Source organism: Peromyscus eremicus, chromosome 17 (assembly GCF_949786415.1).
Source record: "Peromyscus eremicus chromosome 17, PerEre_H2_v1, whole genome shotgun sequence".
NCBI classification, from domain to species: domain Eukaryota; kingdom Metazoa; phylum Chordata; class Mammalia; order Rodentia; family Cricetidae; genus Peromyscus; species Peromyscus eremicus.
Window position 1 is genome coordinate 3,071,480 of NC_081433.1, and position 14,642 is coordinate 3,086,121.

The following is a 14,642-nucleotide window of genomic DNA, read 5'->3' on the forward strand; positions in this document are numbered from 1 at the left end:
CCAAAATGATATAATCAGTGTTTCTGTTGAGGTTCATTCTTTTTTAAGAGCAAAATGTGAACACTAACATTTGTCTAAATTTTAAATCCAATCATAAAAAAAGATGTTGAAATGGGTTCTATGTTTGATCACTAGATTTTTTCTGAGCAAATAGGTACCAGAAAACACAGACTCTCATGCACTTCCTACCAAAGCATAACTGTTCATGTTCTAGAAGGTGCTATTGCCTCTGGATTGGCAGCATGCAGACGTCTGTCTGTCTGTTACTGCAAAGCTATGGAATGTACACAACAGAGGAGCTTGTTTAAAGCGTTTTACAAGTGGTTCATCTAGTTGATTTTTATAATCCATATTACACACACATAGGTCAAACTGAATAGAACATCAAGCAAATAAGTGGACTCTGCCACTATAGGCACAGATATGTGTTGTTTTTTTTAATGTATAGGGCAATTAAATGAACAGTTGTGTTTTCTTCCCATGTACTTGTAACTGGATTGTATAAATTAAATGAACAGTTCCATTTCTAGACAATTCCAAATCAACAAAAATAATACAGGGCTCATTTTACATTTGCCCAAGAGAGTCAATTCACAGCACTGGTCGCTTGTCACACACCTGCTCTACTACCCCGCACACTTTGAGGACGTCTACTCTGTCTTCCGAGGCTAGGTTTGCAGCTGGCCTAGTGGACTGCTCTCTAGCATGTACACATACCTGTGCTTGATTCCCAGTCCTGCAGAAACAGAGCACGTATCTGTAATGTCATGACTTGTGAGATGGAGGCAGGAGGATCCCAAGTTCATAGTCATCCTTGGCTACATATACAGGGAGTTAGAGGCCACTAAGGACTCTGTCTGAAAAACAAAATGAGAAAAATCAAAAAGGAATTCTCCCAGGAGGAATAAACAGGGACATGTTTCTGAGAGTCAGCATACAGCAGTCAGCTGTGCAGTGATGGCTAACCCCCGTCTCCACAGGCTCTGTATGTCAATAGGAGTTATCCTTACCTCACGTTGGGGAATCCAGTGACTGTTATTTTGCAGTTTCTCATGGCATGTCACATTCTTCAAAGTGCCATGATTTAGAGAAATATTTCCTATTCTGTAGCCAAAAATCTCAGCGTTCAGGAAATAGTGTCGAGTTTCGAGTGAATTCCCTGATGCTGAGCTTTGATTCTGAGCTGCAGCTGCTGCAAACCCCAAGAGGGAACAGATAATGCAGCCTGGCTCGTACTTCTGACCATTTCTCTCGGGTTTTTTCGAAGACAGTTATGGCTTGTAAGATGCCTTGCTTCAGAGCTCTTTCTCAAAGCACCAGAGAGGAAAGACCTGGGTGTAAAAATAAATAAATAAATAAAATCTGGCAGGAGTTCCTCATCCCACTGTACACACCATGAGGTGATGTGAAGCAAGAACCCCCACAGATCCATTCCCAGTTTCTGTACTTGAGAAGTAATGACTCGATGAGATAACTCATGCCAACTGCCTGGGTCATGAGTGCTTGTTTAAGACCATATTCTGGGACTGGAGATAGGACTTAGCAGTTAAGAGTACTGTACTTGTAAGTTCCATTGGCAGCACACAACTGTCTGTAACTACAATTCTAAGGGCTACCATTCCCTTTTCTGGTCTCCCAAGGCACCAGGCATATAGTGTACATACATATACGCAAGCAAATACTGATACATATAAAATAAAAATACTTAAAATAATAATAGTAACGTTCCTTTTTCTGGGACATATACCATTCTACCAAGGTATATTCAACAGCTACACTCTCCCCAAATTTTTTCTTAATTTATTTTTTTTAAAGTTTTTTTTCATTTTACATACCAATCCCAGTTCCCCCTCCCTTCCTTTCTCCCATCCCCCCACCTCTCCCAACCCCCCCATCCACTCCTCAGAGAGGGTAAGGCCTCCCTTGGGGAGTCAACAAAGTCTGGCATACTAAGTTGAGATAGGACCAACTCCTGCTCACCACCCACTGCACCCCGTGTCAAGTCTGACAAGGTATCCCACCCTAGGGAATGTGTTCCAAAAAGCCATTTCATGCACCCGGGGTAAGTCCTTGTCCCACTGCCAGGGGCTCCCCTAACAGATCTAACTATATAACTGTCATCCACTTTCAGAGGACCTAATTTGGTCCCTTGCATGTTCCCCAGCTGACAGGCCAGAATCCATGAGCTCCCACCAGCTTGGGTCAGCTGTCTCTGTGGTTTTCCCCATCATGATCTTAACCTCATTTGCACTATTTACAATGTTAATGAGTCCCCTTTCTCCCTTTTTATTTTTGGAGCATTGAGAATTTAATCTACAGCCATGAGGATGTTAGGCAAGTACGCTACCACTGAGCTATGGTCCCAGTCTCCTAAACTTGTTTTAAACTAAAATGATCAGGCACACCAGGCAAGAGTATAAATCACCATCTGGGCAGGTATCTATCAGATCATCTAGAGGGGTACTGAGCGTCATGGAAGTACCAAACATGGTTGCCAGGATAGGTTCTCTGTGTCCTTAAACAATGTTACAGGGTTTTTAAGACATGGCAATAAAACAAGAGTTCCTGTGTGTGTGAAAACACACACACACACACACACACACACACATACACAAAACCTACTTCTAGCAGTGCCCAGCTAAATGTCATCACCAAATAAATGTGTTTAAAATGGGAAAGCTGAGTAATTTATCAACAGCAATGCTCCCTGCCCTCCTGGTTATCACTTGGCAGAGTCCTCATTGCAGGAAACCAGCCTCCTAAGAATCTAAAACTTCCTGCCCACCCCACCCCCAGATTAGCTAGAGTGTCTTTCAACGCTGACCTTGGCGACTTTCCAGCATCTCTCTGTGTTTCGTTTCTCCCCACTGTGGCCATACTTAAGGTTGTCCCATGGAGAATTAGGTCCATCGGGTGTTAGCTGTGTGGCACATCAACTACAAACCACTGGCATGTGAGGGGCAGAAGCATATTGTGTCAATGTAAATGACAGATGTATAAAAATATTAATGTGTGCTCAGCTAATCAATAGAATATTGACAGACTGAAGATACATGTAATTCAAATTTTATACCACAAGAAAAAAAACCCACACACAATCAAGATTAATTGCCAAATAATCTAGAAAATACAGGTTCAACCTTCAAAAAAGTTCAAGTTAGACATGAAGAAAGCCTGTAACATCAGCATTTGAAGGTAAGAGGCAGGAGGGCCACAAGTTTAACACCAGCCTTCACTACATGGCACACTCTTGTCTTGAAGGCATGTAGACAAATGGTCGAGCCCTTCCCTCACACGTACGTGGCCTGGGTTTGATTTCCAGCCCTGTCACCCCCCCAAAAAAAAAATCAGTGAATACATCTAACATACCATTTGGCCACAGAGAGACATGAATATGGTCAGTAAATATGTCAGATTAGCCCTTCATACAAAGAGTTAAAATAGTGAAAGTGGGATGGTATTTGTTTTCCCTTTTCAGTAAAAAGTGGTTAAAACGTTTTTCCACTATTAACTGTGAGGGAGATACCAACACAAGTGGGAATATGAAGTGTTTGTACTTCCTGAAAGTGTATCTTATTGTAGAAAAAAATCATTGGCATGTGCAATAAGGCCAGTGTAGCAGCACAGTCTCATATCACAACATATGGGTGCTCTGTGTAGTGATAAATAAGAGACCCTGTCTCAAATACAATGAAAGACTGAACTTGTTCTCTGACCTCTACATGCATGCCTTAGCACATGCATACACACACACACACTCATATGTGCACATGTACAAACACTCATACACATACAGTCACACATACATCTCATACACACATACACTCATACACACACACACTCTGAACACACATACACACACTGAATTCTCATATACACACACATACACATGCACATACATACACTCATGTACACACCCAAAATTTTGGGGGGGGGTTATATAAGTTTTTTTTCTTTATTAAGAAATTTTATACTCCTTCTACATACCACCCACAGATCCCACCTCCTCCCTCCTCCCACTCCCCAGCTCTCCCTCCCAAGCCACCCTGCATCCCCACATCCCCCAAATCGAGGTCTCCCATGGGGAGTCTGCAGAGCCCAGCACACTGAGCCTAGCCAGGTCCAAGCCCTTTCCCACTGCACCAAGGCTGCGCAAGGTGTCACACCACAGGAACTGGATTCCCAAAAGCCTGCCCATGCACCAGGGATGGATTCCGATCCCCCTGCCTGGGTGCCCCCCAAACAGTTCGAGCCAAATAACCATCTTCCATATCCAGAGGGCCTAGTCCAGTCCCATGGGGGTTCCACAGCCATTAGTCTACAATTCATGGGCTTCCACTAGTACACACACAAAATTTTTTAAAAAGTATAGTTGAAGCTGGGCAGTGGTAGCTCACGCCTTTAATTCCAGCACTCAAGAGGCAGAGCCAGGCTGATATCTGTGAGTTTGAGGCCAGCCTGGGCTACAGAGCGAGATCCAGGACAAGCACCAAAACTACACAGAGACACCCTGTCTCAAAAAAAAAAAAAAGTATAGTTGATTATCTAGTATATATTTACTTAAGTATAAAGTATCAATTGTTAATAAAACATGAAGTTACAAAATACTCAGGACTTTAATATTACCATTTATATAAAGCTTATACATGGTTACATGGATATTTAGAATAATGAATGTCAATTATATGGTTATTTTAGGAAGGGAAATAGAATTTCTAGTAATACCTAGTTGATTTAAAAACTAATATTCTGTATTTGTTCACTGGTTACTACAAATATCTACTATTTTAAAATAAAGTTATATCTGCTTTTACTTTAAAATTAAAATTACACTTCCTTAAGAGAATGTTCCAGAATTCAGGACTTGTTTTGTATTGGGAACTGATTCTTAAGGGGAAATTTCCCCGTGTTACCTCTGTAGAGCCTGGGCTGGTCTCCTACAACAGTGGTATCTGGATGGAGGAGATGTGGGAAAGGAAGAAGAATCACTGGGTGGGGCTGGCACAGCAGCAAGTATGATGAGTGACATCTCCTTGCTAGTGAGGATCTCACTTGCTGGAATGACCTACATATGAAAAACAAAGCCAAGTCTCAAAGGAAGGCTACGGAACTCAAGTTACAAGAGAACTGTCCATCAAGATCACCAGGCTACAGGTAAAACACACAACAGTTAAGGTTGGGCTGTACCCAGGGCCTTGCTTCAGAAAGTCAAATGTAAGGAGGAGAGACCAAGAAGAGAGGATACATACACCTCCTGCTGCAACCCTTGTCTCAGCATGCAGGATGGAGAGCATCAACTGTCAAAGTAGACCACTTTTCAGCACAGGCTGTCTGCCCTCAAGTGCCCCTGGCTTACCTGGAAGAACTTTCTCAAGGGTAGGTCTGCAGGACCATCTGAACACTGTCTCACAGACCTCTGCCTTTACAGTGACATCCAAACCATTTGCTCCATAATCATATAATTTTCTATACTCTCCAACTTTTCCTTGAAAACTTTATCTTCTGTTTGATTCCCCTCTAGCCCTGCAGAAAAATCCCATATCTCTCTGTTCCTATCAAAAGTGCGCTGTTCCACTGCTCAACCCTTCCCTAGCCCCTGAATCCAGCTGTAGGCTGCCTACCTGGCCTTTCACAAGGCTACTAACACCAGCTCCACTATCCTCCACCCCATGCCAACTTTGTCTCTCACCAAACAATTCATATGCACCTTGAGTAACCTGTCACCTTAGCCCCAATGGCCTTCTTTTCAGGTAACCTCATTATGACTAATATACCAACGATAATACTTAATATTGGAGAGAAAGCTCTGTGCTTAGCATACTGTAAAGGTCTTTAAAATGCTTCTCTATGGGGTGAGGGCAAAAATATATAGGTTATAAATATGACCAAGGTTCCATATCTGCCATGTGGTAGAGCTTTCAATAACTCAACAGTATATGTAGACACAAAGGAGCTTGAAATTTGTCTCTACTCACCTTGGTTTTTTTTTTCCTTCTGTACAGCTGAACAGCTATCCTACCTCTGTTCTGCATGCTCCATGGGACATTGTTCTCTGTCAGTCCTTTCTCCTACTCCTGCCCCATGGACCATAGAAGTCCCTCGGGCTAGATCTATCTATAAAGGACATCTTTCCACTGCACTAGATATTTCTCTATCTTAACCTTTCTGTTCACATTTCATGATTTCCTATGGAGATTTTGCCCAGTCCTGTGTATTTAGATAAGAGCCAATAACAGATGAAACACTCATTAATTAGACTACACAAGTCAATTTCTTAAAATAAGAATCAGACTTAAGGCTAATGTGCCAGATATGACATCCGACACTATGCCCTAAACTTCATACCATATCAATTCTAATTTCCCACCATCTCTACATAAGTTAGGCTTAAATTTTATTTCAGCCACCTGTAACAACTCTCTCACTCCTATTTGCACAAATCAACCCCATATGCACAACTACTGCTAACCCTAAAAGGAACAAGCATCCTCTGATGTTAGTTTACACTGTCAAGCTGATACAATCTAAAAATCACTTGTGAAGAGAGCCTCAATGAGGAATTGTCAACATCAAGTTGGCCTGTGGGTATATCTGTGGGTGACTTGTCTTGGTTGCCTTAATTGGTGTGGGAAGATGCAGCCCAACGTGAGTGGCATCATTCCTGAGCAGGATTTCCTGAACTGTATAAATGTGGAGAAATAGAGTTGAGCACAAGCAAGCAATTTCTTCTCTCTCTTCTCTTGCAGGTGATATAACTAGCTGCCTTGAGGAGTTCCTGCCTTGACTTTTCCACAATAAGACCAAAACTCAGAATTGTAAGCTGACATAAACCTTTTCTCTCCTAAGTTACTTTTTGTCAGGGTATTTCATCACAGCGACAGAAATTAAACTAGAATAGGTCCCCAAAATGAAGTTCTTGAGCCTCAGTCCTGTACATGGTCAGAGATCGTGAATTTGATTGGCAGAGAGCCTTGAGCTTTATGGGCAGGAGAGGGTGGCAAGGTCACAGGCATCAGTGCCTGCTAGAGAAATAATTTTTCATCTACATTAGACTCAAAAAAGAATCACCAGCCGGGCCGTGGTGGCGCACGCCTTTAATCCCAGCACTCGGGAGGCAGAGCTAGGCGGATCTCTGTGAGTTTGAGGCCAGCCTGGGCTACCAAGTGAGATCCAGGAAAGGCGCAAAGCTACACAGAGAAACCCTGTCTCGAAAAACCAAAAAAAAAAAAAAAAAAAAAAAAAAGAAGAAGAAAAGAATCACCAAAATATGGCCAGGGATTGCTATCATGGGCACTCTAAGTAAGAGCTTTCCTAGTTCTAATGTTCTAGGTGTCAGCTTCCTAGTGCAAGCTCTCACCTTCCATCTCTACCCAGAATTCTTCCCCAGCTATTGGTTATCTCACTGAAGGTATTTACATTACCAATTAGGAATGAGCCTTCTAATCCATAGCCCCTCTGCCCCTTCTCAGTAAGTAAACTTTTTGAAATGGGATCTTGATATATAGCCCAGGCTGGTCTCTGGCTCAAAATTTCCCTGCACCTGCTTCCTAGGCATTGGGGTGATTGAATGCACCCACTAGAGTATCCATACTGAAAGTCCAAATGGTGCCTAGCTGCATTCTTTTCTTATTCAGCCCATATACTAACAATAGTGTTTGTCACTGGGGGAAACTGCATGTCAGACCTGTCCCTGTCCCTCCATCATTCATTCCATGCTTGTAAGTGTTCTTACTTCTCCACTGGAATATCTGATGCTTCTCTTGGTTGCCTCTAATCAATTCTTCTATTCTTCAGTAGTTTGGAATGGCTATATTTAGTCATTTTAAAGAGTGTATTGAATCATATCAGTCCTACCTATAGCCTCACCTTTTATAAAATAAACAAGCTGTAAGCAAGAGAGTGTACAGAGAATCAGGACTCCCAGCATGTGACTACAACCTGGCCTCATAAACTCATCAGAATGCTATCTTGTCTTCCTTGTTACTACACAGCAGCTTCAAGGCCTGTTCCCCATTAGCCAAGATTCTCAGCTGATTCTGACCCTATACAGACACTGTAGTTTCTAACTCCTTTTCTCTTGCTTCAGCTAATGGAAAATATAAGTCTCTTTGTAAACACTACTCCGAGGAAGCCTCATCTGTCCTCTGACATGTTATTTTACTTACATGCTATTTATGGTTTTTTTTGACATATTTCCCACCATTGATAACACTTTTTCTTTTAATTCCCTATGGGATTACATGTTAACATTCAGCCCTCCCCTTAGGTTTATGAAGGTTCAGGTAGCCATGTTTCCTTTTTTTACTCCATGCAAGAAACCTGGAGCCTATCATCTATCTTCAGATACCTGGCATTTGGTTGAGCACAGAAATACCCTAACAAACCAATCCAGACATGGCAGACAACACATTTAGAAGATATATACAAATGATAGAATTTCCTTTCCCTTAAAGAAAGAAGACAAGGTAAGACCTGCTTCTGGAGACAAATGTAACAGAAACTGTAAGGAGAAATCCACAGGCCAATAAATCTGGTCATTGCCTGCAACACAAAACTAGCAAATTCATAGTGGAAAGCTGATGCAAATGATAAGAGAGATGTATAGCAAGCAGTACTGGGCAGAAGGCTATGCCCCATAGCTTGAGAACAGGGCAAAGAGGAGAGAAAGCAGGAAGAGGAGCCCAAGAGTTGACACTGAGGAAGCAAAGGGCATCCTTTCTTGGAGTCTACCTCCCACTAAGGCTGGCGGCCACAAGCCTAATGCACACAGCTGGAGCTGAGTATCCACTCAGTGTCTTTTCAGAGTGTCTATTATGTTCAAGGCAAAAATGACAATTCTTGCTTCCAATAATTTAAAGTCCATTAGGAAATAACACAGAGACTTCAGTAAAATCATCAATTCATGCACCTGCTTTGGGATTTCACTTGGAGTCTACAAAGTGCTTTCACATGCAGGATCTTTCACAGAAAATGTGTTCAGGACTGGAAGAGTGATAGAATCGTAATTGTGCTCTATTACAGGAAATTGCTTATCCTTAAACATAAAAATAAACACTTGAAAAGGTAAAAGCATAAGGAGGTCCACACTCCACAAGGCACCCTAATGAGGACTCAGAAATCCATTTTCACGGAAGCCATGGAGCATTAAGCTCTCTCTCTCTCTCTCTCTCTCTCTCTCTCTCTCTCTCTCTCTCTCTCTCTCTCTCTCTCTCTCCATATGCAGATAATGATAATATTTGGTTGGAGAAAACACTTCTGCTTCAAAAAGATTAGCTCACCCCAGAAGCGCCAAGTACCATATTTTATTCTAAGACAGACTTGGAAATCATTTTTCTTCATTGGATGAACTGTGATCTCTTGTCTGCATCCTTTCTACCTCCAGTGAAGCTATTCATTTACTAGTATAATCTCCTAACAACTCACTCAACCCCAAAAATTTAGGAAAAACAAAATGGGTATGTTAACCTTCCATGTCCATGTCCTTAGAAACGTCTCATGTGCCTGGAGCTGAGACAGCCATGACCTATGTCCTTCTCCATCCTGCCTTACAGACAGACTTGGTTCTGTCAGGTCCAGATTCTATCCTCAGCAACTATGCAACAAAGGAATGATGTTGGTGAAAGAAGGCAGATAGCTCTTCTTCTCCTGAGCCACTGTACCCTGTCACAAGGTCAAATGTACCTTTTCACTTTTCAGCTGCCTATTATTTACATAAAATAGCCACAAAAGGCACTGCCATTGGTGCTTTTGTTGATTAAAAATATATATTTTCCCAACATGATTTCTCCATTTTCTTTATTTTCTAAGAATCCAGACATTTTAGGTGCAGGTATAACCTTACTGAATGAAAGTGTCATATGTCTTAAATGCATGAATACACAGTTTTAGATAAACGCTATACATTCTGTAAATGTCTGTAATCATCAAAAAAATACTAATGACACAGATACCACTGGACTCTCTCTTGAAACACTTAACTATTTAGTTCAATTTGCTTTCTGATAATCACACCAGGCAAATAGAGAAACAACACAATTGATAATAAAAGCTTAACATTGTTTAACTCCCTTTGCTTTCCAATCAAACAAGTTGGTCTGATCTTACATTTATTTAGAATAACAGAGAAAGGAATGGAGAGAGGAATATTTAGTACATGACCTCAACGCATCTTTCTCTTTGCTCAAATACCACTTATTTTCCCTCCTGATATACTGCAGTAAAGGGCAAAATGAGGACTGTTATTCACAAGGAGGTAGAACATTGATGCTCAAAGAAGGTAATCATCTAAAAAATGTCAGCACAGAAAACAGTGCACCATGACTTCTGCACACGCAGTGTCGTCCAGCCTCAACAGACAAATCTCCTTAGCTCAAACGTTTTGCTTAAATAATAAGCATGAATGCACCCGTCTGCAGACTTTGACCATTCTTGGAATACTAAAACCACAAAGTTCAGCCACATAAAACCATGCAAAACTGTAATGATAAGTCAGCAAATTAATTAAAAAGAGAGAGAGAAATTTATCCTGTAACCCATAAGTGCAAAATTCAAGGCAAAGCTGTGATCCAACAGTTTTGCTGGAGGTTTGAAGGGACAGCTGTGTTCCACGTAAATTTGCTGACCCTCCCAAACTTCCTATCAACAAGGTCTTCTCAACCTCCCATTATTGCTGTTCAACAATTAATCAGCAGCTGTTGAAACATTATAAGCATGCATGTAATTTGGGGTAAAATTAATGATTGTCTATCTATTAAAATGCTGAGGGAAGCTTTGTTGTCCAGCCCCAGTGTGAACTTGCTGATTTATTCTTCAAATCAATTACCCTCCTGAACTCCCCAGCCTCCTGACTGTTGGCTAAGAGCCGCCCACATCCCAAGCCTCCCCTAAGGGAGCCTTGACATATTTAAGACTGAGTATGTGGCCTGGCCATGTGGTTCTATAGTGCACAGAAATATATCAGCAGAGAAAAATATAAAACATACACACACAATGAAAGATTTTTATTTTTGTGTTCTACAGTTATCTGAAAGTAATTTTTATGAAAATTCTGACTTCAAAACATAGTTATAAAATTACATGAATTAATGACTCAACTATTAATGAAGATATAGCATGATTTATATAAAAATGAAAAACAAGCCAGCTAATGAAGCCATTTTAAGTGGGTTAACTGCTCTCTGGCAACTATGATTCTGTTTTAGGGCTTTATGTGAGTACTGCCAAAAGACTACTAGAAATTCAGTTTCTGGAAAATGGCCTCTTATCAGGTGTGGCGTTCTCAGCCTCACAGCAAGCCTGTGGATTATATTCTAAACTTCCAGTAGCCTTGACCCAGTCTGCCCTCATGTTATACAGTCCTGAGCTGGACACAGGAAACTACTCTGCTCTTCTGACACCATTAAGCAATGTGCTAGATTACTATACCCTGTTTTAAGGAGTTCCTTTTACTCAACTTTTCACAATTTGTAATGATGGTCCAGGAAAAATGTAATTCATGTGTGTATGTGTGTCCATTGTTTGGCATGTGTGTAACGGTACATATATATGCACTCACTTGTGAAGATGACGGCCAGAAATGTCTCATGTCTTCCTCAGTTGTTCTCCACATTATCTTTTTGAGACAATATGTCTCATTGAACCTGGAGTTCACCAATCCATCTAGACTGGCCAGGCCAGCCAAGGGATCCTCCTGCTTCTGCCTTCCTAGCCCTGAGATTTCAGGTATACACCACATTCAACTTTTTATGTATGTGGTGGGGATCCAAATTCAGGTTCTCATGCATCTGTGTCAAGTACTTTACCAAGTCAGCCATCTTCTCAGTTCAAAAAGTGGTTCTTTGAGCTCAGAGACTTAGAGACTTACACAGGTGAGACACAGAGATAAATATGAATAACTACGGTTTTCCTTATAAAACTATAGACACAGTATGGCTCTATAACTTCTTATTAACTTGGTAAAAATATGGATGTGTTTTCATATTCCCAGCTGCACAGCTCAATCCCCTAGACAATGACCATACGGTAATTCTAAGTGAAAGTATAATTTTCCCAAGAGCTTCTGGCTCTGCTACCCATTGAAATCAATAACATTGCTTTACCTGCTTGTATTGTTTCAGATTAACTATACATAAGAAAAAGTAAGAGGATGCTGAGATGGCTCAGTAGAGAAAGGTCCTTGCTACCATGCCTAGCAACTTGGGTTCTGACTCCAGAGCCGACACAGTAGAGAGGCAATTCTCCACATTGTCCTTTGACCTCCACATGCTCACAGCGGCATACACGGTATGCTCTCCACCACATACACCAAATAAACAAAGGCAAGACATATTTTTTTAAAAGAAAGTGTGGTGTACCAATACAAGCCAGCAAGAGAACACTTTGCAAACATAGTCATAGCAGAAGCAGGCTTTGCTGTGAGGGTGGGAAACACGTGATTAGGAGTAAATAGGGATTTTAATGGTATAAATATGTTACACACTTCCATTCTCTTTTTAATTAATTATTTTATGTGCATTAGTGTTTTGCCTGCATGTATGCCTGTGTGAGGGTACCAGATCTCCTGGAACTGGAGTTACAGACAATTGTTAGCTGCCATGTGGATGCTGGGGATCAAATCCAGGTCCTCTGAAAGGGCAGCCAGTGCTCTTAACCACTAATCCATCTCTCCAGGCCCTCCATTCTCTTCTACTATTATGAAATGCACAGGTTCTCCATCTAAGCAGTATTAATTTGTATTCTGTCAAATCACAATAACAATATTAAATAGTTGTGATTCAAAATATGTTTCTCTTCTGTGAAGCAATGTTTTTCTACATGCTACAATTGACATCTTAGTAAAAGTAGTAACAAACTAGAAAAGCTGTGTTCATGTTGCATCAACTGTAGGCCAAAATGCATACAAAATCTTACATTTAAAGCCAAGTTACAAATATGTCATCATAGAACCATGAGACTGTAATAGACTGCAAGCTACTTAACTCATCACAAGGACTTCTATTTATAAAAAAAAAAAAAAAAATCACACCATCAGAGTCACCACCAGAACACTTAACCTGTGTTCATTACTAAAAAACTCAAGGAGCAAGAGCCACTATTTACGTTTAAGGAGCCAGCAATGCATAGCTATTACATGATGTTGGAAATTGTCGGCAACTGCAGGTAGCTTTACACCCATGCACACCTCCAATGTGACGTGACATCCTGCACTATGAAAGGGAGCCTGGAGAGATTATTTTGCTAATCAACACATCAAGACTATAGTATGGCTATGGAAGGGCAGATTTATTAATCAAATTGGATATAGGGCTAGAAATGTATTCAGTTGGTAGAGCACTAGCCTGACATACACAAACACCTGGTTTGATCTCAGCACAACCTAAATCAGGAGTCACAGTGCAGACCTGTAATCCCTGTAATCAGAAAGTAAAGGCAGGAATAGTGAAAGTTCAAGTCTATTCTCAACTAACTGTCAAGTTTGAGGGTAACCTGTAACTACCATGATGATAATGATGATGATAATATCATCAATATCAATGAGTAATAATAATATATATGTTAGATTTCCTTCAAGGGGTTTTTTTATTTAAAAGTAGATTATAAATGATACCAACAACACATTCATACAATTTTCTTTTTAAAAAGTAAAGTCATGCCTGGAAACTGAGGCAGGGGGATAGAGGACACAGGACCTCTGGTCTGTATTAGATAGTTCCAGATCAACCTGGTTCATATAGCAAGACCTTGTCTCAAGACAAATCACAAATGTAGGAAAACAAACCCAAAATCACGTGGCACATGGTTAAGTGTACATATATTGGCAGGATTGAATTTTTAATTTTTCCTAAATTTAAACTTTTAGTTGGCTAGCATGAATTTCTATCTTGAGTGGGGAAAAATGGCTCTTACTGATAACTTACAAATTCTTCATTCCAATTAGAAAAAAATAGATTCCTCAAGTGTTCTAGTTTTTGCTTCCCATGAAAGAATGTTTCTGGGTTTTATAAATACCTACTTGTTGGCTAGAGCTGTAGTCATTCCCTTATAATTCATTTTAATTTTTCTTCATATTTTATCTACAGAAAAATAAACTGACTGAAGTCAAATGTGTTTACACTGATGGTTGGTTTACACAACAAAGTGACAGAGGAGCTTGATTTATTACGGTATTACAAACACTTGGAAAAGCCGCAGAGATGGCCACATAAAGCAATATGCATGTTCATCTCCTGTGTGTGTGCAGACATCCGTGCTCACACACATACTCGCACACATCTCTTGAATGCATCTTAAAGAAGACATCGCACGTGCAACTGAAATGCCATTTGACAATGATCTCAGTCTTTAAGCCCTCTATTAACAATCAAAGTTCCATTCTTCCCTTCCCTTTTTTCAGCTTGCCTTTTTGTGCACTAAGAATGACATAGTCCCTCAATCTTCTTCATTCTCCCCCAGCACAATCTTCCCTCCATCTGACTAATATTATTAGTCAAAAGTGCATGAGTAAGCAGTGGGGGATGGGACTCACCAGGCAATGCAAATTCTACAAATTCTCGGAGCTAAATTCTGATCTGAGACAAACAAGTAACCAAGAGTTACAGCTGCCATCACCAGAGAAAAGGAGGCAGCATGTGAGAGGAAATGCT

General features: G+C 40.6%; 1 long non-coding RNA gene across 1 annotated transcript in view; it reads right to left on the reverse strand.

The window, feature by feature from the left end:
• Positions 1-4,925: 4,925 nt before the first annotated feature.
• LOC131894651 (uncharacterized) overlaps positions 4,926-14,642 on the reverse strand; it is a 28,120-nt gene continuing 18,403 nt past the window's right edge. Inside the window, exon 3 of the long non-coding RNA XR_009374979.1 lies at positions 4,926-5,065. This is a non-coding gene — a long non-coding RNA (uncharacterized LOC131894651). The remainder of the gene's footprint in view (positions 5,066-14,642) is intronic.